At 39.4% G+C, this 27,252-nt stretch overlaps 1 protein-coding gene across 3 annotated transcripts in view; it reads left to right on the top strand.

The window, feature by feature from the left end:
* The window catches only part of MAP3K13 (mitogen-activated protein kinase kinase kinase 13), a 159,670-nt gene that overhangs the window by 80,691 nt on the left and 51,727 nt on the right, over positions 1-27,252 (top strand). The window lies entirely within an intron of this gene.

Raw genomic sequence — 27,252 nt, 5'->3', positions numbered from 1 at the left:
AGAAGGCCTGAAGATTAAATGATATAAAGTGAATAAAAAGTATAATAGGTACCCTTGACAGGTTCTGGCATTTTTTCCTTCTAAAGCTTTTGCAGGCTTAGTCTATACTCAAATCTGCCTTTATTTGAACAAGGGGCTAATTCTTGATCAAATTAAATTTAGTTTTTTCAGTATAATTTCTTTACAAAGATCTTTGTATCATTTTAAATTTAGATGTATTTATTTTTTAATTGGAGGATCATTGCTGTACAGCATTGTGTTGGTTTTTGCCATACATCGACATAAATCAGTCATAGGTAGGCGTATGTCCCCTCCCTCTTGAACCTCCCTCCCACCTTCCACCCCATCTCCCCCATCTAGGTTGTCACAGAGCACCTGATTTGAGCTCCCTGCATCATACAGCAAATTTGCACTGGCTGTCTAATTTTATGTATAGTAATGTGTGTGTTTCAATGCTAGTCTCGCAATTCATCCCTCCCTCTCCTTCCCCTACTGTGTCTGTTTCCTATGTCTCCATCTCCTTTGCTGCCCAGCAAATGGGTTCCTCAGTACCATCTTAGAAAGATCTTAATTTCTTGATAATGCTTGTCACCTGTTTCAGATTCTTTGCTTTTTCTCTTTTTCATCTCCGTATACTGATCTTTCTCTTTCTTCCCAGTTTACTAAACTTGACCACTACGTGTTTCCAGAATCATGTTGCTAGATTCCAACTTAAATTGGACCTGGTTTGTTACAGGTTTTTTTTTTTGTTTGTTTGTTTTTTGTGGGGTGGGGGCAGGCTCCTTTATTATTTCTCGGATATAGCAAGCATTTCTAACTCAACATATATTTCTGATTCAGCTTTTTTAAATATCATTATAATTCAGGATTGCTATTGTTGGTTTCCTTTTCAAAAGACATTTCCTGAAATTCTATAACAATACTATTTTCTTCTGCCATTTCCTGAGTATAGGCAAATATACTGAAATCACAAATAGCTCGACAGGTCCTGGCAGACAAAAAGCAGTGTTGAAAATGGTATAATAAGGATTTGATCAGTTTCTCATTTTTGAGGAAAAGGAATGTTACTAAACTCCGGTAAGCTTCACTTCTCCTCAGAGGGGTTAATAATACCTGCTCTGCCCACCTCACAGGGCCATTATGGGGCTCAAAGGAGATTTAAATAGATGGAATTACTTGGAAACTCACCTCAACATATAAGTGTAAGATAACTTAGTGGTGGTTGTTATTATTTGCCGCTCTCTCATTATTCATCCCTAAGAACGTGGGTCAGGGATTTTCCTGGCGATCCAGCGGTTAAGAATCCGCCTTGTGATGCAAGGGACATGGGTTCAATCCCTGGTCAGAGAACTAAGATCCCACATGCTGAGGAGCAGCTAAGCCCACGTGCCATAACTAGAGACCCCCACATGACCCGACGAAGATTCCACCCGCTGCAACTAAGACCCAAGGCAGTCAAATTAATCAATTAACTTTTTTAAACGTTAAAAAACAGGCAAACAAACAGAAGGTGGACCAGTGGAGCACACCAGTGTATGAAGTGTCTGTCTGCCCCCAAACAAAGGAGAGCCCTTTCTGATCCTCCTCCCTTCCTCCCTTAGTTTTTCTGACTGGCAGTGAGAAGATTTTACGTGACGAAACCCTGTATGCTCACTTTGGAGTGACTGAAGGCATTTAGACCTTTTCATTGCTGGATGTTGTGTTTGCAGAGTTATTTACACCACCTAGCAACCTGGCCCAAGACAAACAGTACCTGTTAGCTGCACGATGACTTGCTATCCCTGTCAATTGCTCTGTTAATATAACAGCAAACATTTACTGTATCCAGAAGATGGTGTTCCCCTCCCCCTCCTTTCCTATTGAATTAATTTCATTCTCTGGTTGTCTTATGGTCTCTAGAACTAATTTGTAAAATGACAGACTCTTCTAATTGAAAGACGTAAGAGAGGTCATTTGGTTCAATCCTGTACCAAAGCAGGAATATTATAATTTCTCTGATACATTCAGCATTTCCAGTGATGGGAAGAGTGAATCAGTTTTGAGATAAAGCTTTTCCATTGTTGGATTGTTCTGAGTCCTTGTATTCACAGAATACTTTTTCAGTTGCTCAAAGGGACCTTAGAGACCATTCTAGTCCAATTTCTTCAGTTTGCAGATAAGGAAATTGAGGCCTAGATAAGCTAGGTGACTTGCCCATGGCCAGACAACTAATTTAAGACACAGCTGGGACTCCTGACTCCTGGTAACTTCTTTCCAAATCATTAAACTGCAAAATTACTGAAGTCATAAGTGCTGAATAGCATTAAATGCTATTATGCAGTGTATAAATGCTTTAGACACAGCATATTTTAGCATAGCAAATGTTTATATTCTACTATAGGTAAACTTATTTTGATTTTGGTGGAGAAAATCTAAATCTTGTCTTAAAGCTTCATGAGAAATTCCCTGCTTTAAATAGGACTTTTTTTTTTTCTTTCCTTTTTAGAGGAGGGAAAACGAAGTCATCAGTCTGGTTCTTATATCTAAGAAGTCATGTGACCAAAAAGATACAAAAACGCATTTTTCTGCCTGACATGAGGGCTGTGGAGTGGACTGGAGCCAGGGGCTTTTTTATATTCCTGTCAGGCTTTGGTCCCAGGCCTGTCAGTGGCAATGTGGATGAGATGGGAGTAGAGCCTGCCCATATGCCAGGGGACTTTGAAAGATTGCCTGGCCTCTCCCTGCCTTCTGGAAGGACTGCACTTAAAGGGAATCTACAGTCTTTTGTTCTGTGAAAATGTATGCCTTATGTGGGAAAAGGGGGTGGTAATGAAGAGGACTGAACACCGACAAGCTATGATGGGAGAAGCTGATAGATTCCGAGAGGGTCTTGAAGTACTGGAAATGGTGTGATGTAAAGCCTTGACCACCAATGCTATCTATTCCAAAAAATAACCAGCAGCCTTAGAAACAGGGCCTGGCAGCAGCCTTGGGCCTGTGATCCCATGGGCTATTCTTAATATCTTTCCAGGTGTGGATTCAAAAATATTTCTTGAAGACTTTTCAGATACATCAGTGAGAAGACATCTTTCCAGTTTTCAAACTTTTGGTCTCATATCCTTATAAAGATAGATGACCAGACTCTTGTTCCTCAAAAGCAGATTATTATCTTGCAGTGCTTTATACCTCTCTATTTTAGGCGTGTATCATGGCCTGCTTTCATATGTGTTTATGGCTATCTCGCCTATCTGACTTGAGTTCTGAAAAGAAGAGACCATCTTACCATGAAATATGTAAGGCAAGCCAAAAGATAAAGAGGATGCCCTCTTTAGGCCTTTATATCCACATGTGGCTCCTAAGAAGCACAGTACAGCGCCCAGCATGCACCTGGCACTCAGGAAAGTTTTGTAGAATTGCAGTAGTAACTTCCATATATTGTGCAGTCATCATTTCTGTTTCTTCCAGATTATGTGGAATCAGAATCATTTTCTCTGGGCGCCTATGTTTTCCAGGTCAAGGCAAAATATACTGTGATATTCATGAAAATAGTAGCTTCTCGAAAAAGCCTTGAAACAGTGTTGCCCACATTAGGCAGCCCTAATTTTTGATGATGATTAAAATTCAGAAGTCGTGTTCTATTCAAATGACTTAGAGTTTAAATAAATGAATGAAACAATAAATGTATAAAGAGCTAATGAGGAAATGGATTTAGCCGTAAATAAAACAAGTAGCTTGTTATCTGTGTTTGCTGTTACATCCTTTAGCCACCACTGATCTTTTGAGGAGGTCTCAAAAGTGGCTCACAGAAGACAGAGGGTTTTGAAGAAAGGAACATGCTTAGGTTGAGGGACGGACAGAAGGAGATTATTCATGTGTGTATGGGTGTGTGGTGTGGGGGAAGGTAAGGAGCTAGGCCGTAGATTCAAGAGGTACGTGAAAGAGACAAACAACAATGATGAAATAACCCTGGAGAAAGAGCTAATACTCGTCAAAGGGCTAAGGATGAAGTTGAGCCCATGAATTTTATAACTCTCCTGAGCTGACTATAATAATTATATGAAACTTTCCTATCATATTTGTCTCTCCAACAATATTTGTAGCCCTTTGTCCCAGTTTCAGTTTAGCCACTTCCTTCTTTCTTTTCCAACTGCCTTGCCCAGTAGAGTCTGTAAAATATAAACCCTAGCTCGTTCCCTCCTCACTGCAGGTCCCTGACTGGGACTTTTCTACCTGATCAGTGACAGAATCTAGTCTGCCCCACTGGAAAACCCTTTCCCCATCACATCCAGCAGTCACTATATCCTATCAATTCTGCCTTCTAAATATCTCTCAGATGCTTTCCATCCTCCCTACAGCAGGTTTATCCCATTCTCCGTCCTTCCCTCTTCACCCTTAAACAGAATCATCTTTCATATCTCATCATGTCACTTCCCTTCACTTCTACTTCTTTGCCCATAGGGGGAACACAGATTCTCTAATCTGTTTTTTCCAGCCCTATCTTCTACATCTCTCAGCACTTCCCACCAACCTGGCTGACATTTCTCCCTCTCCCTAAATAATAGCCTGGTTTCTTTCATGCCTCCATATCTGTACACATGCCTGTTTCTCTGACTCACACACCTCTTCTTTATTCTTCCTGGACAGCAGTTTTCCCTTCTTTGTATTTCAAAAATTTGTATCCATCTCCTTCAGAGAACTTCTCATATTATATATTAATCATCTATTCCTATGTTTCTCCTCTGTTAAACTGTTAAGTTCCTCCAGAGCAGGAATCTAGTGTGAAGTTCATCATTTTAGTAAAAAAAAAAATATTTTTCTTCCATTTACTTATTTGTTTATTTTTGGCTGTTCTGGGTCTTTGCTGCTGCTTAGGCTTTTTCTCTAGTTGAAGGGTTCGGGGGGACCTACTCTCTAGTTGCCAGGCATGGGCTTCTCATTGCAGTGGCTTCTCTTATTGTGGAGCATGGGGCTCTAGGCACGTTGGCTTAGCAGTTGTGGTGCTCAATTTCAGTTGCTAGTGGGATCTTCCCAGACCAGGGATAGAACCTTTGTTTCCTACACTGGCAGGCAGATTCTTTACCACTGAACCACCAGGGAAGCCCCCAGTTCATCTTGCGTTGTCCTTACTGCTTAACACAGACCCAGCACCCGGAGTGATTAAAGCATTTGTTGACTCAGTGAAGGAGCTGAGTAGACAATATCTAAGTGACCTCTTCCTTACAGATATGGGAGTTTGGGGGTTTAGTTTTGTGATTTTGGCGGCGAATCTAATGAGTGCCTTTCTCAGATCTGTGTGGTAAGAACTGATGTGAGAATATCTATAAAAGTCCTTGAATATCTTAGCAGATGTGACAGGTCTAAGCTTTAGGTGTTCAAGCACCTTACCAAAAAACCCGGTGGCTTTAGCACTTGTAACTTGAATTCAGTAAGGATGAGCTCAGGAGCCCTTTAAGGCTTAATGTAAGGCCTCAGAAAGTATCCTAACTGTACGTTTTTCTTTCGACTTGTAATTTTCTGATTATTTTTATAAACGACTTTCTACACTGTTTTCCTTCTTGTTAGTATCATTCCTGTCTTCCGTCTTCTTTTCACCTGCTTATATCATCTTTGAAATGATTGGGAGGAAATCGTCCAAAGCAGCTAAGCCCTTAGTTTGCAGTACAAGGCAGAAGAGACTCCTCAGCCACCAGGGCGCCAGGCTTGGGGGCCGTGCGAGTCTATACAGGCACATGCTTGCACAGTCCCGTAGCTGCTTCTTGCTGGGTTAGTATCTCAGTTTTCATTCTGGTAAATAGTGTCACCTCTTTCTTTTGGAGACATATTTGTAAGTTCATTAAAAATAGATGAAGCAGCTCTGAACATCTCGTTTGTTCTCTCTTACTTGAAGACATTTTCCCCCTGAGCGTCTTGAATCCTAAATTCCCCCTCTAATTGCCAGTGTTTAAAGTGTGAGAAATTTCTGTATAATTTTCTTATTTCGGAAATTTGGTTTGAGGGTGGGGGTGTTTAAGGGTTGCCTTTGAAAATCTGACTGTACTGTATCCTTCTGCTGTAGCCCTTGTCTGGGCTGGAAGCCGCCCTGTCCTTCAGCCCCTCGTCTGGATGGCCATGCTGATAGATAGCTTCTCCTAGGGGAGCTTCACAGATCAGCCCTCTGTCCATTACCGTGCAGCAGGCTTATAATTTATAGCCCCAGATGGTGACTCGCAACCCCACCACTCCCCACTTACTTCAGTAAAGCAGACGAGGTATTAACTATTAAATTGCTTCCCTCTTTATTTAAAATAATTGATACTATTTGCTAAGGGTTCTATGTAAAAAAGTTATTAAAAATATTGCAAAATGTACAAGTTCATCAGAATGGGAAGAACATTGTGCATTATAATAAAAAATAAATCACCACATGGTCAGGTTTATTTTTCTTGGCCCACCTCCATGTGGAAATGAGGTTTTGAGGCACAATTCTGACCAGATTCCTGAATTTTCTCCTCCTTGGTTGATTCTTAAAGCTTATGGGTTTACGCCTCACGTGAAAACTCAGAATGTTCTCATTCCAGGTTCTTGCCAAAAAATAGAACCTGGAGTTCTTAGCTGTTCAGTGTTTTGAAAAGTTTATGATCAGTAGTGATCAGGGGAAGATTTCCTGAAGGAGTTGGAGTCAATCCTCTTCTCCATTAAATCAAAATTTCAGCTATTTCCTTGGAATCTCTTACTGTAAGTATTGCTTTTCTGGAATTCTTAGGAATCTTACCTTGAATGGAGAGGTGCTCTAAAAATCGTCTAAGAAATGCTGCTGTAGTTACTTTGAAGATGTTGAGACTGTTCATTGTTTTGTACAAATCTGTGGAAGGAAAACGTCCACAGGTCTTAGTAGTGTAATAACTGCTTATCCTCAACAATTGGTGTGTTTTTCTTTTATAAATATCGTGTCTCTCCTTACTTTGATCCACAGAAAGCTCTGGTCCAAATTTGTGAACCGTCTTTACAGTTGTTAAATTATTTTTGCCTACTATTTTTCACCTTGGTGGGGTTTTCTTTTTGACATTGTATTACTGTTTTTCCTTCACCTGTTTACCTATTGTACTGCGTGCATTTTTGTCAATAGCCTATTTTAACAAAATATTTTGACAATAGCCTATTTTGTCAAATAGTCCTTTTTAGAACAAAATCCATGTGTCTGTTTCCTAATATGTATTTAAGTATTTAAGAAGTCAAGCTTACTATATTATCTCAAATGATATTGTAATATATTATCACTTTTTATAATATCACCATAATATTATCACTTTTGAATTTTAAGATGTAGCTGTATATATTTTTGAACTCTTACACTCTTTCACAGCTCCACAGTGTGTGAACCATGGACAGCATTTATTAGACAGGTTGTAGAGGCCAGATGATGCCTGGAAGTCTTACTGTGTAATTTAATCCTGGGTGCTGTGTTGTTTGGCTTCACTAGACTCCGAATGTGCATACGTAATTATGTGCGCATGTGTAAAAAGCCCAGCCCTGATAAGAAAGAGAGGGAGGAACATCATTAGCAGAGATTAGATTTGTCTCTCCAGCTGGGCAATGTGCCTCTGAATTCCAAGGGCTTTCCCCAGTGTAAATTATTAGACTGACTCAGCTGCTGTTCAATTCCCCTCTGGCTGAACTGCTTTTGCTAATGCTGTTAAGCTGTGGCTCAGGAGGCAGAATGTCCTGAGGTACTAAATAGATGTTCTGCATGTAAAAAGAAAGACCTTCCTTCTCATATGTACCAGATGAAGGTATATGGTCTCCTCAAATCAAAGATAAAAAGGCAAAAAGGGAGAAAAAGATAAACCATGTCCCAAACTTCAGCTCCATATACAGAGCTTTTGAAATTGTTAGTAGACTGAAATAATTCCAATTGAGCTAAAGCAAATAGGAATAATCTAATCCAAAGAGTTTATTTCAAATCAGTTCAGAGTATCTGACTTTACGTCTGCTGCAGTTCTAAAATTGGTGAAGTGTAAACAAATTAACCCCACTCAGACAGTACTGAACCAAATTCAGGTTCAGAGCCACAGGAGGGTCTTGTCTGAAGCTCTATGAATACCATGCACAAAACACAGGCTCAGTATAATATACATGTCAACCTGTTGAGCAGAATTCACAGCTACAGTAAATGATCTGTTTCAGTTTTTCCTATTGACAGCTAAGTCTATGTGTTTGTACGAATGCAATTAAAAAAAAAAATGCTGTCTTCTCCGATTTTATTGACTAAGATAACTGATTTATTGATTATAGATAAACCTAATGGTCAATTTATCCACTGAATGTCAGGGAGAATAAGCAAAATGCACAGATAATATGGGAGCTGTAATTAAGTGATTGTTTTAAATCCTTGTTTTTTAAGTCATTAACAATGTTTTCTTTCCAGCCCTATTGACAAGTAGCAAAATTGTCTGACCTGGGTGATTTCTGCCCCTTCCTCCCTTTGTTTTTTCTTTGGGGGAGGTGTTAATACGCTGACGAATAGGAGTAAAATTTAAGAAAACGAGGAAATCAGATAGCAACAGGATCATCCACTGATTAATTTTCAGGACTTAAAGTGCCCAGCACCATACACACGCAGTCAACCACATCATCAGTATTGGCAGCAGCAGTGGCAGCTACACTTGACACTGCGTAAATAGTAGCCTAAACAATACGTCAATTCAGTGCTAGATGTGGTTGAGAAGTTACTACCTCACCTCCTTTATGGTAGAAGACTTTATGAAGAAGGTAAATTTTCAGCATAAAAGATTATGAAGAGAAAGCCTGAGTTTTCAGTGAGCAGAACAGCATTATAAAACCAGGTGAAGAAGTTAGCACATCTATGAGAAGAGCTCTCTTGTAGCCACCATTGCTAGGGAAGGTGGAGAGGAAAGCAGATTGGTGGGGATGGGATAAATTCTGGGGGGTAAATTGGTGCTGAAAGTTCACACTTGAATATGAGAGCTGTTATACACATATCAGGCTGTGGAAACTAATTGGATTATCATATTGGATTATCATTAAAAGTTAGAATTGGCAGTCAGGCCAGCTTCATGGGGCACTTGGCCTGGGTCCTTGCTTTTGGTTTTATGCTCTACTGTCTCTATCTTGAAATTCTTACTAGTTCTTGAACAGAGGTCTTCCGTTTTCGTTTTGCACTAGCTCTGAAAATTTTGTAGCTGGTTTTATTATAAATAGCAATATATGAAATCATCATAAGCCCTTAGATGATGTTCTCAGTACATTTCAGTACGTTGATTTCCTGTGGTATGCCCCTTTTTGCTAAAAGGCCAGGATGTTTATTTCTTTCTATCTACTGTCAGATTTCTGGAAGTGGCTCTGAAAAATGTGTTTGTGCCAGTGAATGACTTAAGGAAAACTCTGCCTCAATTTTATTCCCTCAAAAAATGTTCTTTTGCTAATAAGATATATCAGTTCAGTCGCTCAGTCGTGTCCGACTCTTTATGACCCCATGAATCACAGCACACCAGGCCTCCCTGTCCATCACCAACTCCTGGAATTCACCCAAACTCATGTCCATCAAGTCAGTGATGCCATCTAGCCATCTCATCCTCTGTTGACCCCTTCTCCTCCTGCCCCCAATCCCTCCCAGCATCAGGGTCTTTTCCAGTGAGTCAGCTCTTCACATGAGGTGACCAAAGTATTGGAGTTTCAGCTTTAGCATCAGTCCTTCCAAAGAACACCCAGGACTGATCTCCTTTAGAATGGACTGGTTGGATCTCCTTGCAGTCCAAGGGACTCTCAAGAGTCTTCTCCAACACCACAGTTCAAAAGCATCAATTCTTCGGTGCTCAGCTTTCTTCACAGTCCGACTCTCATATCCATCCATGACCACTGGAAAAACCATAGCCTTGACTAGACAGACCCTTGTTGGCAAAGTAATGTCTCTGCTTTTGAATATACTATCTAGGTTGGTCATAACTTTCCTTTCAAGGAGTAAGCGTCTTTTAATTTCATGGCTGCAGTCACCATCTGCAGTGATTTTGGAGCCCAGAAAAATAAAGTCAGCCACTGTTTCCACTGTTTCCCCATCTATTTCCCATGAAGTGATGGGACCAGATGCCATGATCTTCGTTTTCTGAATGTTGAGCTTTAAGCCAACTTTTTCACTCTCCTCTTTCACTTTTTGGTTCCTCTTCACTTTCTGCCGCAAGGGTGGTGTCATCTGCATATCTGAGGTTATTGAGATTTCTCCCGGCAGTCTTGATTCCAGCTTGTGCTTCTTCCAGCCCTGCATTTCTCATGATGTACTCTGCATAGAAGTTAAATAAGCAGGGTGACAATATACAGCCTTGCCGTACTCCTTTTCCTATTTGGAACCAGTCTGTTGTTCCATGTCCAGTTCTAACTGTTGCTTCCTGACCTGCATATAGGTTTCTCAAGAGACAGGTCAGGTGGTCTGGTATTCCCATCTTTTTCAGAATTTTCCACAGTTTATTGTGATCCACACAGTCAAAGCCTTTGGCATAGTCAATCAAGCAGAAATAGATGCTTTTCTGGAACTCTCTTGCTTTTTCGATGATCCAGCAGATGTTGGCAATTTGATCTCTGGTTCCTCTGCCTTTTCTAAAACCAGCTTGAACATCTGGAAGTTCACGGTTCACGTATTGGCTGAAGCCCGGCTTGGAGAATTTTGAGCATTACTTTACTAGTGTGTGAGATGAGTGCAATTGTGCGGTAGTTTGAGCATTCTTTGGCATTGGAATGAAAACTGACCTTGTCCAGTCCTGTGGCCACTGCTGAGTTTTCCAAATTTGCTGGCATATTGAGTGTAGCACTTTCACAGCATCAACTTCCAGGATTTGAAATAGCTCAGCTGGAATTCTATCACCTCCGCTAGCTTTGTTCGTAGTAATACTTTCTAAGGCCTGCTTGACTTCTACACATTATTTAATGTGATAGCATAATTTCAAAGGCTATATATTTTTCTCATTTTAATTCTCATGGTTTTTGCATAGGAAGTTTTCTTACCGTTGACAAGTAATTAGTAATTTTTTAAGAAGCCAAATTATTCTGATGAGAGAAAGGAGACTTGTTAGTCTAGCGTTAAAAACCTTTCATGGTTTGACACCACTCTATAGTTATAGCTATATTAAAAGCAAAGACATGACTTTGCTGACAAAGTTCCTTATAATCAAAGCTATGGTTTTTCCAGTAGTCATGTACCCATGTGAGAGTTGGACCATGAAGAAAGCTGAGTACCGAAGAATTGATGCTTTCAAACTGTGTTGCTGGAGAAGACTCTTGAGAGTCCCCTGGACTACAAGCAGATCAAACCTGTCAATCCTAAAGGAAATCAACCCTGAGTTTTCACTGGAAGGACTACTGCTAAAGCTCTAATACTTCGGCCACCTGATGTGAAGAGCTGACTCATTGGAAAAAACCCTGATGCTGGAAAAGATTAAAGGCAAAGGCAGAAGGAGATGGCAGAGCATAAGATGGTTAGATAGCATCACCCACTCAGTGGACATAAATTTGAGCCAACTCCAGGAGGCAGTGGAGGACAGAGGAGCCTGGCGTGTTGCAGTCTGTGGGGTCGTGAAGAATCAGACACAACTTAGAGACTGAACAACAACATTGTTATGGCTGTGCTGATTACTGCCCTCCATGTACCTTTTGCTCCAATTACTCCAAACTGCTTACTATTCTTGGAAAATGTCATTATATTCTTACCTTCCATTATTCTCTTTATGAAATTCTCTTTGATAAGGCTGAATGCCTTCTTCCAAGTGGCGCTTCTGCCTCCCTCATCCCCTGCCCTTTTCCCACTGGTATGACTCTTGCTCTTCTTTCAAGATTGCACTTTGTTGGCTGAGTGTCTCTCCTCTGATATTCTCCATCAGAGTCAGCTATTGCACCCACTGTTGTGTCATGGCTCACACTGCTCTTAAACCCTTTCTGAATTCTGCCTCACTTTCTAGTTACTTGTTTACTTGCCTGTCTGACACATTAAGTTGTATATTCCGTGAAGGCAGGACTTTCTAAATTGTCTCTATTCCATCATCCATGGCATGGTAACACAGTGTCTGGAACACGCTCAGTGTATGTTTCCTGAGTGAGTGTCTTAATCTTTACCAGCTGCTGTAACAAAATGCTACAGACTGGGTGCCTTTTAACAACAGAAATTTATTTCTCACAATTCGGGAGTCTGGGAATCTGAGATCAGGTGCCAGCATGGTTGGATAAAGGCCCTCTTCTGAGTGGCAGACTTCTCATTTTATTCTCACATGGTGGAAGGGGCTAAGGAGCTCTCTGGAGCCTCTATTTTAAGGGCACTGATCTCATTCATGAGAACTCCAACTTCATGAGCTGAGCACCTCCCAGAGGCTCCACTTACTAATAGCATCACCTTTGGGGGTTAGGATTTCAGCATATGAATTTGAGGGGGGACATATTTAGACCATAGCAATGACTTAATTGGAAGGATAACTCTAGTTCCTTTACAATATTATCTCATATGTTTAAAGCAATTGGTGGTCATTCCCTAAAGTGAAATAATCCATTGACCTTGATAAGAAAGAAATAATAAAAACAGGGCTGTCATTGGGAATTTAGCCCCTTACAACTGTATGATGTAGCTACCGTAGGTGGAAAAGTTAAAAGAGACTAGAGGGCCCCACGGTAGTCAGGAAAAATTACCTAAAACATTTTGAAGTCAGAAAAACAGGAAGCCTAGGGTACCACTTGACTCTCAATTTAGCCATCCCTAGCCTGCAATTTAGTTTTCAACTTTTCTTTTTGTAGCGCCTTCCCTTAATTAAATTATACTGCCATGTTGAGAAAAGACTTTAAATAAAGCCAGTAAAGTGGCAGGCCTATTTAGGAGTATGCTAAATACATTTTTTGAAGCCCAAATAAAGCAGTGATCATATTTATTTTAATTGAAACATGTACAAAATAATAAAGACAATCTGTTTGAGCTGATGTAGGGTGATTTTTCAGGATATATTCTTTTTGAATTTATTTTGTATTGCTGTACAGTTGATTCACAACACTGTGTTAGTTTCAGGTTTATATTTTTATAAGTGATTCAGTTTTATATTTTTTTTTCAGAAACTTTTCCATTATAGGCTATTACAAGGTATTGAGTATAGTTCCCTGTGCTATATAGTAAATCCTTATTATTTATCTATTTTATATATATTGGTATATATCTGTTAATCCTGTAGTCCTAATTTATCCTTCCTCTCCCCAAATACATTTTTATTCTGCTCTTTGACTCTCAGACCAAATCCTAGCAATTGTGAAATTTGAGTCTTTTCTTTTGATTCTGCCTAGGTTCTAAGTAAGGAGAGAGAAAAAAAGAGAATAAATCAGAATCAGAACCTGAATCTACTGGGATTAAAAAATAATCAGACACTTTGAGTTTCCCTGTGACCACAGCCAATCATGCCTTTAGTTTTGTACCATGGGATGAAACGTGTAGGCTAACAGAATGTATCATTAATCCAAAATCTGGATTGTCCAAGACGTTGTAAATGGGTTAATTTCCAAGGTACTGATATAATTGGTGGACCATCCTCACTCTACTGTCATTTCAGTGGTTATGAGAAGAAGGCTGTTTTGTTCACTAGGCAAAAGAACTGATTTCTCTTAGGTATTTATTTTCATATTTTAAATTTTGGTGCTCAGTTTGTTTCAGTCTAGTGAGGTTGAATTCATGCCCCATTGCAAAATCCATTCTTGCTAAAGAAACTGCTTGTTTTTTTTGGACGCTGTGGAAGAATTCTTCAAATGAAAGTCAAACTATAGAGTGGAGTGGGATCTTCCCTGAGGAGATGTGGGGTGTATTCCCACAAAATTTTGATCCAGTAAAATAATGTTTAAAAATTAATATTGATCGCATGCCTAGGAAGGAAAGAAAATCAAAAAAGGACAATAGAAACCCTAAAGATTTAATGGGAAGGGCACTTTGATTTGCCTCAGTAAGTGAGGGAAAGGATACATGAGTTTATTATGTGTCTGTGAACCCTTAGGATATAACTAACGTCTCCTTCCTCAACCGTTTTCTGCCACCTGACCTTAGATCTTTACCTCTGCCTTCAATCAGCACTGATTCTGGGGCTTTGGAAAAACTCTAAGAATGGCTTTTAGATTCCAAAGACATGTAACTTTGACTGTGTTAAACTCTTAACTTATTTAATACTATGGACTGATGCTTATTAACTTTCATTTGGGAACACCCAGAGGTATCTCTATCTTAAAGATTGTTAAAGGATTCTGAATATAAGATTAATCCTAATATATGCATAAATGGAAAGCTGTAACTCTAAAGCCATGTGATTGCATCTTAACAAAGCTTGCCACCTCTTACACGACTAGCTGGGCTTTGTCTTTGTCCGAGGCCTTCTAGCAAAAATGTCAGGAAAAGTGTCAGTGTCCTTAGAACACTGATAGTCGCCAAGGAGCCTGTTGGAAGGTTATTGATGTGTTCTGGTAATTCTGCTATTATTCAGGACATCTTGGATCTTTGCCTTTAGGAATGCTTTATGCAGATCTCAGTCCTGGAATTAAGGGGAAGAAAAGCCCAACTATGACCCCTCTCCCCCATCCCTTCCCTGTTGGCCATTTTTCTGTTTTCTTTATGGTTATGTCTTTTCTATAAATGGATTTCATATAAATGGACCCATATACAACTTTTAGGAACACATGATTGAAAATGCACACTTGTAATGAGTTATTGAATTATCATTTCTGAAGGGAAGCAACTAAATATGTCTTTAAATTCCATCCTGTGATATTAATCTTTGTATTGAGGTACTACATACTGACTGTTTACTATCACAAGTAGTTATCATTCTGCATTTATTTTTCTTTCCATTAGAACTGTGTATTTAATATTTATTGATATCCTTCCTTGTCATCCCCATCTTGGACAGATGAGACTTACCAAGGATCCTTTAGTAGTTTGCAAATTTCAGCTATATATTGGGGGTAGAAGTGGAAACTACACCAATGAATAATTAAATGATGGATTTGGATTACTCTCTAGCACATTAAATTCACATTCCGAAACAGTGATGTGAGACAGGTGAAAAATGATTGTTCTTTGCCAATTTCAAATTTATATCCCTGGTAAAGCTCAAAATGTCCTATTACATATTTTCTAGAGTATCATCTTGATTGAATCATTACTTTAAAGAATTAAAACTCGACACTTTTTTTTACCAGTTCATTTACTAGGTCATCAGAAATTTGCTTTTAGAAATTTTATTTTCAATTGATACAACTGAAATCAGTGTCATTCACTCTTGGTAAATGCAATATCACAAATAATTTTAAGTTTGAAAATCATTAGAAAAATTCAGTTCTTGCTAGGAGTATTGAGAATCTGGTGGGCTGCAACAACACTGAGATACACTTATGAAAAATTATTTATTATATCCAAAAGCTGATGAGTCTGTGGTACAACTTTTTCTAAGAAGATTTAGCTTTTCATACAAATTGCTTTTGTATCACTCTGAGTTTAATTAAAATGTAAATTGATGCAATGTCCTTTTCATGTTTCCTCTGACATCTCTGTAACATATCGATCACACAGGAAACTAAGTGGCTTCATGATTTGTGTACAATTCAATATGTCTGTCTATATGTTTTATCACTATCTTCGACTACCATAAAACCTTAAAATTATCTTTCTTATTAGGTACTTTATATAAAACTTCATATGCAAATAATGTTCTTTGTCAATGTGAAATCTGAATTTAATTCCATTTCTAATCTTGTGGATATCTTCTTTGGATTGTTGTAAGAGCTCTCAAAATTTCAGTACTTTAAAATTTCACCTAAAATTCTTCAAAGAATTCTAATAAATCCCTGTTAGGCTTTAAAAAAAATAAAGCTCAGGACTGACTGTTTCTGTGAGCAAAAACAGTAATAAGGAGAAATAAAATTTCATATCTCAGTTGGTAAAGAATCCGCCTGCAATGCTGGAGACCCTGGCTCAATTCCTGAGTCAGGAAGATCCCCTGGAGAAGGGACAGGCTACCCACTCCAGTATTCTTGGGCTTCCCTTGTGGCTCAGCCGGTAAAGAATCCACCTGCAATGCGGGAGACCTGGGTTTGATCCCTGGGTTGGGAGGCTACCCACTCCAGTATTCTGGCCTGGAGAATTCCATGGACTGTATAGTCCATGGGGTCACAAAGAGTTGGGCACAACTGATTGATTTTCATTTTCAAGTGACTAAAGGAGTAGGATCTTTCACTAGTACAGTTTTGATTACTTTGGTATTAAAATTGAACATTGGATCCAGAGTCTGGAGTTCCTTGCTCCCTCTGGAATCTTTATCCTGGTTATCTGTACAGTCTTCTCTGAGAAGTGATGAGAGTTGTTGGTGATTCAGTGGAAACTTCTGATCCTGTGCAGCCTGCCCTCCATTAGCCCTCCCTATAGTTTTCTGCCTTCACCTACAGTAGTCCTGTGATTAGGCACTTTAAGGAATGGTGATTATGAGAATAATAGCAATAATCATAATTTCAATTTTAAAATTCTTCACAAATGACTGTTTAAACTATATAAGTATTTGAAAATGAATCATTTGGCTCTTCTGAAGATTCTAAACAAATGACTATGGTCCTTTGGAAAGTTGTTTTTAAATACTCTCTTTAATTTGATCCTGACGAATCATGATTAGAATGAGTTGTACTTAAATCATTTCATTCACAGGCATTACTAAAATTTGGTAGCACACATGTTATTTTAAAGGAGATAAGAGAATTCTCTGCATTTAGCAAATTCCCATGTACAAAAGGAAACCGTAATCTTTATTAATTCTCACAACAAACAAATCTGTTAATGTGAATGAATCATATGGAGAACTGCTGTCCAACTGAACATTCTGTGGCGATGGAAATGTTCTGTTTTGTACTATCCAATATGGTTGTAAATAGTCACATGTGGCTACCAACCACTTGAAATGGATTAATGTACCTGAGGAGTGGAATTTTTTATTTCATTTAATTTTAATTAATTGTTCATTAAATAGCCTCAAATGCCTAGAAGCTACTGTTTGGATGGTGCAAGTGTAGAAGTTTAGCAAATTAAAACAGAATGGAGGAAATTCTATAGTGAGTGGACATTTTTTAGAATTTTCCACTTGTCTTTACTTGTTGCTAGAAATTTTTACCTTTTATCATAAATGTAGAACTTAACCTCGAGGTAAGATGTGAGTCTAATCCATATTTTTTAAGGCCTTTCTTAATTAAATATAAGCCCATTATAATATTGACAGTGGAGTGTTGAGACTAAACAAGCATGGGTTTGGACTCAGCTCAGATTTAGGCTCAGGCTCAGGCTCAGGCTCTGGAATTGGAATAGAACTGGGTTCAACTACTGTCTTTACCACTTAGCAGCTGTTGGTGAGTTCTTTAAGCCCTCTGTGTCCCAATTCCTTTGTCAGCTATAGGAGTGATAATAGTACCTTTCACAAGGGTTGATGTAAGGATTAGAGAAGTTAATATAGGAAAAGTGTTTTGAGCAGTGTTTGACAGTAATCTCAGTGTCGTGGTCCGGGCATGAGTTGGAAAAGAATTTCCGGACACGAGACAGAATGAGAGGGAAATAAAGTTTATTAGAGTGGAAGATGCTGTTAGAACAGTGGGCCAGCTCAAGGGAGAACCGATGTTAAACAGGGTCCTTAGTCCGCTTTCATACCCAGGGTACAATGAGTGGGATAGGGGTCTTGCAGGTCATTTGCTGATTGCGTGAGGCAAGTGTGCTGGGTGGAGGAAGAGGAAGGCAAATACCTTCTCCCTGTGTGGGATAGGAGGAGAAACAAGTTATACTGCTCAAGAGGACCTGAAATCCCTTAATAGTTACAACATGGGAGAGGGAAGGACGATAAGGGTCTGGTTTTTCTGTTCCTGTATTCCAAGACCCCCCTTGGTTTTATCTGCTCTTTTGTCCTTGGGTCACCACACTCAGTAAATATTAGCTGTTGTTATTAACACATTGTTTATCAAGTTACTCAGTGTGTGTGTTTGTGTGTGTGTATGTGTGCATGTGAAGTTCTCTCCTCCAAAAAGTAAACTGCATCATCTTATATTAGGTCCTATGCTAGGTGTAAGGCTAGATAGGGAGCAAATGAAGAGGGACAAGGTACGGAGATAAATAATACTTGGATTCTACCCCCACCTAATTTACAAACTAATTAGGATGAATTATTTCTCTTTAAAAATAGAAGTCATCACCCACTGACTGCTCCCTCCAATTCTAACAATCTATAATTCTACCATCCCTAAGTAAGACTTTAAAAAGCAATACAAAGATGGCAAAAGGACCTTTGACAACTTCTTGCCTGCCAGTTACAATCAAGACTTGCCCAGAAACCATTTGTAGGATCTACAGCCTTACTGGAAATTCCATATACATCATTGGAAGTCTTACTGAAGCTCTTTAATAACTCTGTTATACTAAGCTGGCAATGAATAATTTCATTTTCATGTTATATAGTATAAGCATAGGGACCACCAGAGAAATCTCTATTAAATATGTTTTTATTCTCAGCATCAAATTAATAACTTGTGCTACTTGTACTTTCTCCTAGTTAGGTGATTATTAATCTTTCAATATCTATAATTATTAAAATTACATCCAAAAGATTTTCTTTTTGCAAACTAGACAAAGCATGGAGAATTTTGAGAGTGGGTCAAAGTGGTCTTCAGACCTGGAGTCTATAAATAGTGATGTCAAATCATACAGGCTGGGCCATTGCTTATTTCTGGGCTAAGCTGCTCTATTTATATCCTTGGAAATGAATGATTCTTTGCATGAAAAAATAGCCATCCTTTGAGATAACTTTAAATTTCTCATTTTCTATGATTATCCCTAGAATGACCAAGGACAAAACTGTTGTAAAAGATAATGTGCTCATTTGATCGTTAACCATGTGGTCCATATAGTCAAAGCTATGGTTTTTCCAGTAGTCATATACTGATGTGAGAGTTGGACCATAAAGAAGGCTGAATGCCAAAGAATTGATGCTTTTAAACTGTGGTGCTAGAGAAGACTCTTGAGAGTCCCTTGGACAGCAAGGAGATCAAATCAGTCAATCCTGAAGGAAATCAACCCTGAATATTCGCTGGAAGGACTGATGCTAAAGCTGAAGCGCCAATACTTTGGCCACCTGATGCAAAGACTCATTTGAAAAGACCCTGACGCTGGGAAAGATTGAAGGCAAAAGGAGAAGAGGACGACAGAGGATGAGATGGCTGGATGGCATCACTGATTCAATGGATATGAGTTTGAGCAAGCTCCCGGAGATAGTGAAGGACAGGGAAGCCTAGTGTGCTGTGGTTCATGTGGTTGCAAAGAGTCAGACACAACTTAGTGACTGAAAACAACAATATTATTATTAATAATGATATATTCCCTTATTTTAGAATAATGTTTATTAATTTAACATAAAGCAAGTATTATTTCATTTAGCCCTCATTACCGCCCTGTGAGGTTGGTACTCTTATTATCCAAGTTTTTGACTGTAGAAGCTGAGACACACAAAGGTAAGGAACCTCCCCATGGACAGAGTCAGGATTCAAACCAGGCAGATTGAATCTAGAGCATACATTTTTACTACAATATTGATTATCACTTAAAGATTATTTTTTTATGATTTTTCTACATTTGTGGGAAGCTGCTATTGTACAAAATTCTATAGGCCTAGAGCTATAAAAAACTTTTTTAGATTTTGCCCTAAGAATGGGGCCTTCATGAAGAAAGTAAAGGCGAGCTGCCTGAAGACAGTACATTTCCAGAAAGATGGGTGAAACAAGAGTAGAATCAGGCATTCCCTAAGAGAGAGAATGTCTTCATATGTACACAATATGACATAGAACCATGTCAATCGCTAGGGAAGAAAATTCTATAATCTCCCTTGGGAACACAGTTCTGTCATGATTCTCCTATGTTGTAATTGCTGTTCTGTTTAAAACATAAGCAGCCTTTCTCTAGAGATATTTTCTTGAATCTATCTCTGAATTTAATATAGTAATGTTAAAATAATGGGAGTTGTGTACTTTTTTTCCCCAAATATTAGAACTACATAGTATTAATATTCTCCCAATTATTATAGCTACATAGAACCTTCTCATTTTCCTTCAACCTAATTAAAACCTGGAGTGTAAAAAATAGCTGCTGTAATTAAAGACAAAGGAAACTAAATATGAAAAAAAAATTGCATATGTTTGGGATTTTCCTCTTCTGTTTTCCAGCTTACTCTTGCCCTTTTAACCCACATTTGTTTTTGGGTTCCTCGTGCTTTCATTTATAATTTCAGATGAATGTGCCTCAATTTCTATGTAAATTGAGCTATCTTTTCCTTATCTCCCCTTTTGTCGTTTTTTCACTTAAGAATGCTTTCTTGTCTTCCTTTTGTCCTTCTTTTCACGTGCCTTGATCTCACATATGTATTGAGCATATTGACATATATCTTTTCTTTCTAGTTTTTCTAGTTACAGGTTTGAATCACTAAGAAGTCTTGAGGATTCACTGTGTGCTGGATAAATGTATTATATATGCATTATCTCATATAGCCATCTAATACATTCTATGAGATGAATTCTGTTATTATCGCCACTTAAAACGAAATTTGAGGCTTAAAGAGAGAGTGAGGTCAAGCTAATGATTGATATTTGAATCTAGGTCTATCTTCTTCCAGTGCTTTCCCTCTTAACCCTTCACAATATTGTTCTCTAAATGATAAAGTACATTAAGAGTTCTGAATTGGTTGATTGGGAGAATATTACTATGAGAATATTAATGCAATGAGGAAACAAAAGTTGATGACTCCTATTTTGTTTTTACCTTTCCTACTAGTAAAAATCATATCAAGCTGGAAAAAGCAGAATAATCTAGGTAAGAGAACTGAAACTTAAGACAGATAAAGAGACAAAGGCATATCTAATTAAATCTTGATGATTTCCAAGTTCTAAGGTCAGATGGCTTACACACTAATGCACTAAAACTCTTGCATTTAGAAAAAACAAACAAACTCTTGCATTTAGGGTCACAAAGACAACCTTCCATAAGGAATTATCATTAGAAATTGTGAGCAAGATATTCAAGGACAAGTAGAATATAGAGGGACTTCTCTGGCGGTCCGATGATTAAAACTCCATCCTTCCACTGCAGAGGGCATGGGTTCAAGCCCTCGTCAGGGAACTAGGAACCCAGAAGTTGTGTGCGTGGCTTGGCCAATAAATAAGCAGAAAACATTTTTAAAAAGCAAAGATTTGGATTGAAAACTTCTGAATAAGCAATTAATTCTTGCTAAGACTAGAAATTTAGGAAAACACAGAAAAAATTTAAAAAACAGCAATGAAAACCACTGTTAATCTTTTAAACCTGCTTTCCTACTTTCTTGAAATGCTTATATAATTATTTTTATATTCGTTAGTATTAAATATTTAAGGACGTATGTATCTGTATCTTATTTTTAAGATATTTTAAGTGGATTTATTTTGTTATTAATTTTCTTCTTCATATGGAAAGTCAGACTTAAGTCAGAAAATGATTTATGGAGGTTGTAGAGAAATCTTTCCTTTGGTCAAGAAATTTGTATAGCCTTTGATTTTAGGTGTATTTTAGGTGTATTTGCTGGTTTTTAAATTAAGATTATAGTTTGTAACTATGTAAAAAGCATCTTTTAAAAAATTTATGATTCATTTATTTATTTATTCATTTTTGCCTGTACTGAGTCTTCGTTGCTGCTTGGGTTTTTCTCTACTTGTGACGAGCCAGGGCTACTCTCCAGCTGTGGCGTGCAGACTTTTCGCTGTGGCAGCTTCTCTTGTTGCAGAGCACGAGTTGGAGGGCTTCAGTAGTTGCTCCCAGGCTCTAGAGCACAGTCTCAGGAGTTGTGGCACACGGGCTTAGTTGCTCTGTGGCCTGTGGGATCTTCCTGGACCAGGGATCGAACCTCTGTCACCTGCGCTGGCAGGCGGATTATTACTGAACCATCAGGGAAGCCCTATAATGAAGCATGTTTATTCATTTTAAAACTTACATTATAAGCTTATTTTAACTTGAATCCTGGTTGTGTTTATAGGTGAAAGTGAAAGTCGCTCAGTTGTGTCTGACTCTTTGCGACCCTATGGACTATGCAGTCCCTGGAATTCTCCAGGCCAGAATACTGGAGTAGGTAGCCTTTCCCTTCTCCAGGGGATCTTCCTAACCCAGGGAATCGAACTCAGGTCTCCCGCATTGCAGGTGGATTCTTTACCTGCTGAGCCACAAGGGAAGCCCAAGAATACTGGAGTGGGTAGCCTATCCCTTCTCCAGTGGATCTTTCAACCCAGAAATTGAACCAAGGTCTCCTGCATTGCAGGCAGATTCTTTACCACTGAGATATCAGGGAAGGCCATATTCATTAAGTAATCTGTCAACATGGAGGTTGCCTTTTTGTAATTTTTATTTTTTGCTGGCTCCAGCATTGTTTAATATTATTAAACATTCATGATTTTAACCAAAAATATAGGTGTATGATACACACTGAATCAATATTTTTGAATGCATGATTATTGGATGAAATGTTATAAAGGAGATGGGACAAGGTAGGTCAGTGGATTTGGTCAATGTGAGGTTATTATTGTCCTTTCAAATAGGGATTTCAGTAGATGGCTCACAGTTAAGAGAGCAAGTTAGGGGTGAAGCCACAATTGTAGGTCACTCTTCTGATCTGATTTTTAGATAATCATATACTTAAAATTTTGCAGTTCCATTAGAAAAAGCAATCTAATTTTTTTTAAGTTCAAATCACGATCTCCATGATAAACATCTGTCCCAGAAAGATTTTTTTTTAATTATTACTATGAGCAAGTAACTTAATCCCAATTTTTAAAATGGGAATGATTGCCTTAATAGCATAAACTTCACTTATGCTCAGCTATGTGAAGTAACCATTTTTGAAAAGTAACCAGAAAGTTGGGATAGCAGTATTGTGTTCATTTTAAGGCAAAACAATGCCAACTGAAGAGAAGACAGCTTGGGAAGAGCTCAATCAAAAAATCTTAGCAATCATGCCTACTTTCAAATTTTATTCGATTTTAGTCAATTCATTGAATTCAGTTGAATTTTATTCATTTGTGGGAGAAAGTTTCCAAAATCTTTGATTTGCTCATATTTATGCTATAAAGCTCAAAATCGGATCTATTATAAAATTATCCTCTTTAGCAACATGGAGACAGTTGTATCATATAATAAAAACACAAGAACTCAAGGACTATTTGGCCACCTGACCTCTTCCTTTCCTCTTTTTCTCGGTGCCAAATTCATCTTGGCATGAAGTCAAGGTAATTTCCAGAAACTGGCAGTGCCCTGGCAAATGCACAGCTGCCCCTTTCACCAACCCTTGCCTACTAATTTTTACACAAACCACTTCCTCCTTTTGAGGCTGAGAAGCCTACAGGGCAAGGAAGTGTGCCTGAAGGGCAGAGAGGGAGGCGCTGCCTTGTACTCCTGCAGATTCAGGAGCCCTTGTATAAGGGCAGAGGCAGCACCACCTCCCCCTACAGCCTTGCCCATAGATCTTTGTACTGATAAGGGCACAGGCTGACCTTGCCCTCTTGCACCTCTGCTCTTCCTTATCTTTTTCCATTTGACTCTCAGTGTTTAAAATTCTTGCCTCGTTTTGCGTCTATCACCTTCTAATAAATTCTAGCTTCGATTTCTCATGAACTAAAAGATCCAGTCAGTTCCCAAGAGAGTACACGAGCCCAGACTGGACAGAGAGAGGAACTGAGAGGACAAAGAGAGAGGAAGAGATGGTGGAGCGGCGTCTGCTCCCCTAGGTCCCACTTACCAGCTCCTTCACTGTGCAGTGGCAGTGTGTGGGTGTGCATACAAACACAGGTAAAATTTAGATAGTGTATCCTCCTACACTCTTACATGTAGAGTCAGCTCTGATCGCATTTGAATATAGTCATGGTGATGATTTCTTTCCTTTTGTTCTGTGCTCCTCCGTTTCTCTGCCTTTGTTGGTTGCGATTGGACTCGATTTCTTGGTGAGCAGAGGAAAGCCTCTCTGACTGCACATCTTTATACACATCTTGAGGTTTCCATCACCTCTGCCTGCTCCCAGAGCAGCTGGATCACCAAAAGCTGGGTGCCCTTCACTGCTATATCGACACATGCAGGGTCACCCCTCTAAATGGATGTTTGTGCTTTTGCGGATGTAGCTTTAGTGCATCTAGAATAACATTGCGTTGTCATCTGTTTTGTCATCAGTGATCATGCTATCGTGACTACTTGTTTCTATTTGTCTGAATAAATAACCAGACTAGGGGAAGACCAGAGGATAAGGAAAGAGGACTCATTCTAGCTCTGCCACTAATTAGTTGTATTGAGCAAGTCAGCAGTCTCTCTGGGATTTTATTTCGTATGTGAGACAGGTAGGTTGGGCTATATTCCTTGAAGGTCGTGTTATTCTTGATCTCCTAAATATCAATGGTAAAGTTCTCTTCTTTAGACTCATTCCTAGTGCCTGTGTGAGCAGGCCCACTTCATGTGCACTACTAACTTCTTAGAAATCAGCAGAGATGGGAGTTCTCTGGTGGTCTAGTGGTTGGGATTTGACACTTCCAATGCTGTGGCCCAGGTTCGGTCCTGGTTAGAGAATTGAGATCCCACAAGGTGCAAGGTGTGGCCAAAAAAAAAAAAAGAAGAAGAAATGAGAAGAGGTTACAATTCAAAACAAACTCATGTCTTTCTAACTTTTTGTATATGAGCTAATTTCAGTGTGATGTCATCAAGGAGAAGAAACTCAGAATAGAAGTGGACAAAATGGAAATTTACCAGGAGTTAATATAAAATCCTGCAGTTGAGTTCAATTCAGAACACTTTGCACAAATAGGTGTTTGGCTGAAATTCACATATACATTTGGGTATTTGCATTATCAACTGATGTGAGCCAACGGCATAATGTATGCCCTGTGCTGTAAAGGATAACCACGAATCCCAATGGCAAAGACAGATTGGAAGCAACTGCTCAGACAGTGGCCAGGTCAGATAGCATGAAGTCAGAGATCCTGAAAGATATTAAGCAGAGCAAGATCAGAGAGGCCAAAGGCAAAGGACAGCTGAAGGTCATGGCAGAAGATCAGCAAGAAAGCAAAATGAAGGCATCGGTAATGTCAAAGCCTAGAGATGAACACAAAAGGAAGGAAATGGGGAGGATGGGGCTGGGGGTCAACTCAGCAAACAGCTGTTTCTATAATGAAGGGCTCCAGCTTTTCTTTTTCTCTCTTTCTTTTCCCCAACCTTATATTCCCAGCTAGCTTCCCAGCCCTTAAATTTCTCCACATCCTGGAATTTGTCTCACTTAACCCAAGGCAATGGCACCCCACTCCAGTACTCTTGCCTGGAAAATCCCATGGATGGAGGAGCCTGGTGGGCTGCAGTCCATGGGGTCGCACAGTCGGACAAGACTGAGCGACTTCACTTTCACTTTTCACTTTCATGCATTGGAAAAGGAAATGGCAACCCACTCCAGTGTTCTTGCCTGGAGAATCCCAGGGACGGGGGAGCCTGGTGGGCTGCCGTCTATGGGGTCGGACACGACTGAAGCGACTTAGCAGCAGTAGCAGCAGCAACCTAACTTTGTCCTGTTAAAGTTCTCTCTCTGATTTCTTTAAAGGGAAGAATTATCTGTATTGTTTCATGAGCTTTCAGAGCCTGTATGTGAAGGAGTTACTTTTATTTCACACCGCTGTCCAACATCAGCTGGCTTTTTCATTATTTCTGGCTGACCAGATCTCCCACACATGCCCTGGTCACTTTTTCTCTGCCCATGCTCACACTCTTATTCTTTCTTAACTTCCTTTCCTCTGTCAGTGTCAAACATATCTTCCTTACCTTCCCATGTCCCCATTCTTATTCCCTGTAGACCAGAATGTGGCATGAATGTCATGGAGGTGAAAGTAGGCAGGAGGTTAATTCCCTCGATGTAATTATTAACTCCTTAAGTAGCATTAGTCGCTTAGCTGTGTCCAACTCTTTGTGATTCCATGAGCTGTATACAGCCCACCAGGCTCCTCTACCCATGGAATTCTCCAGGCAAGAATGCTGGAGTCGGTAGCCATTCCCTTCTCCAAGGGATCTTCCTGACACAGGGATCAAACCCAGGTCTCCTGCATTGCAAGCAGATTCTTTACCACCTGAGCCACCAGGAAAGCCATCTTACCAGGTGGTGCTAGTGGTAAAGAACCTGCCTGCCAGTGCAGGGGGCTTAAGAGATGTGGGTTTGATCCCTGGGTCAGAAGATCCCTTGGAGGAGGGCATGGCAACCCACTCCAGCGTTCTTGCCTGGAGACTCCCATGGACAGAGGATCCTTGGAGTCTACAGTCCATGGGGTCGCAAAGAGTCAAGATATGACTGAAGCGACTTAGCACACATGCATGACTCAATAGGATTTAAGTTAACTGTGTTGGGGCTTCCCTAGTGGCTCAGATGCTAAAATATTTGCCTGCAATGCAGGAGACCCAGATTCAATCCTTGGGTTGGGAAGGGAATGGCAACCCACTTCAGTATTCTTGCCTGGAGAATTCCATGGACACAAGAGCCTGACGGGCTACAGTCCATGGGCTCTTCTGCCCATGAGGTCACAAAGAGTCAGACATGACTCAGCGACTAACGCTTTGAACTTTTGAACTTAAGTAGTGTATGAGCTTTGAAAGAAAGGGACTATGTCTTACAGAGCCCACATGGTACAGTAGAGAGTTTGGGATTAGGTCCTGGCTCTGTGACCTTTAGCATACACCTCTCTCTAGGCCTCAGTGTTCTTCTGGGAAAGACAGGAATAACGATTCCATGCTCTGGCTTTCTTACACAGGCAATCAAGTGTTTAGGTCAAGGTCACAGGAAATAGCATTTTTTAACCTGTAAAGTACTCTAACAGAATGAAGGGTTATCATAACAGGTGCCTTGTTATAAAGAATTCAAGGAAATTTGAGAATCTGAATTCTTAGTTAGATTGTAATTCTTGCTCCACCACTTTCTCAGTATGTAGCCTTAGAAGTTCCTTACTTCTCTAAAATGAAAATGACACTATCACAAAGATAATGTTGCATTTAGTAACTGCAGGCAGGTTGTTAAGCTATTGTTAGGAGCCTTAAACCTGACTTGGTGGGAGTATTTATACCAGGGAAATTAGCAAATACTACTTACTGGATTACTGGTTTTTTTATTCTGGAGAGTAGATGGGTCAGACAACAAACATTTACTTCTGACAGTTTTTTGGGGGCTGAGACAACCAAGATTG

Source organism: Capra hircus, chromosome 1, assembly GCF_001704415.2.
Source record: "Capra hircus breed San Clemente chromosome 1, ASM170441v1, whole genome shotgun sequence".
NCBI classification, from domain to species: Eukaryota; Metazoa; Chordata; class Mammalia; order Artiodactyla; family Bovidae; genus Capra; species Capra hircus.
The sequence above is the reverse complement of the archived record's forward strand: the minus strand, read 5'-3'. Positions and strand labels throughout refer to the sequence as shown.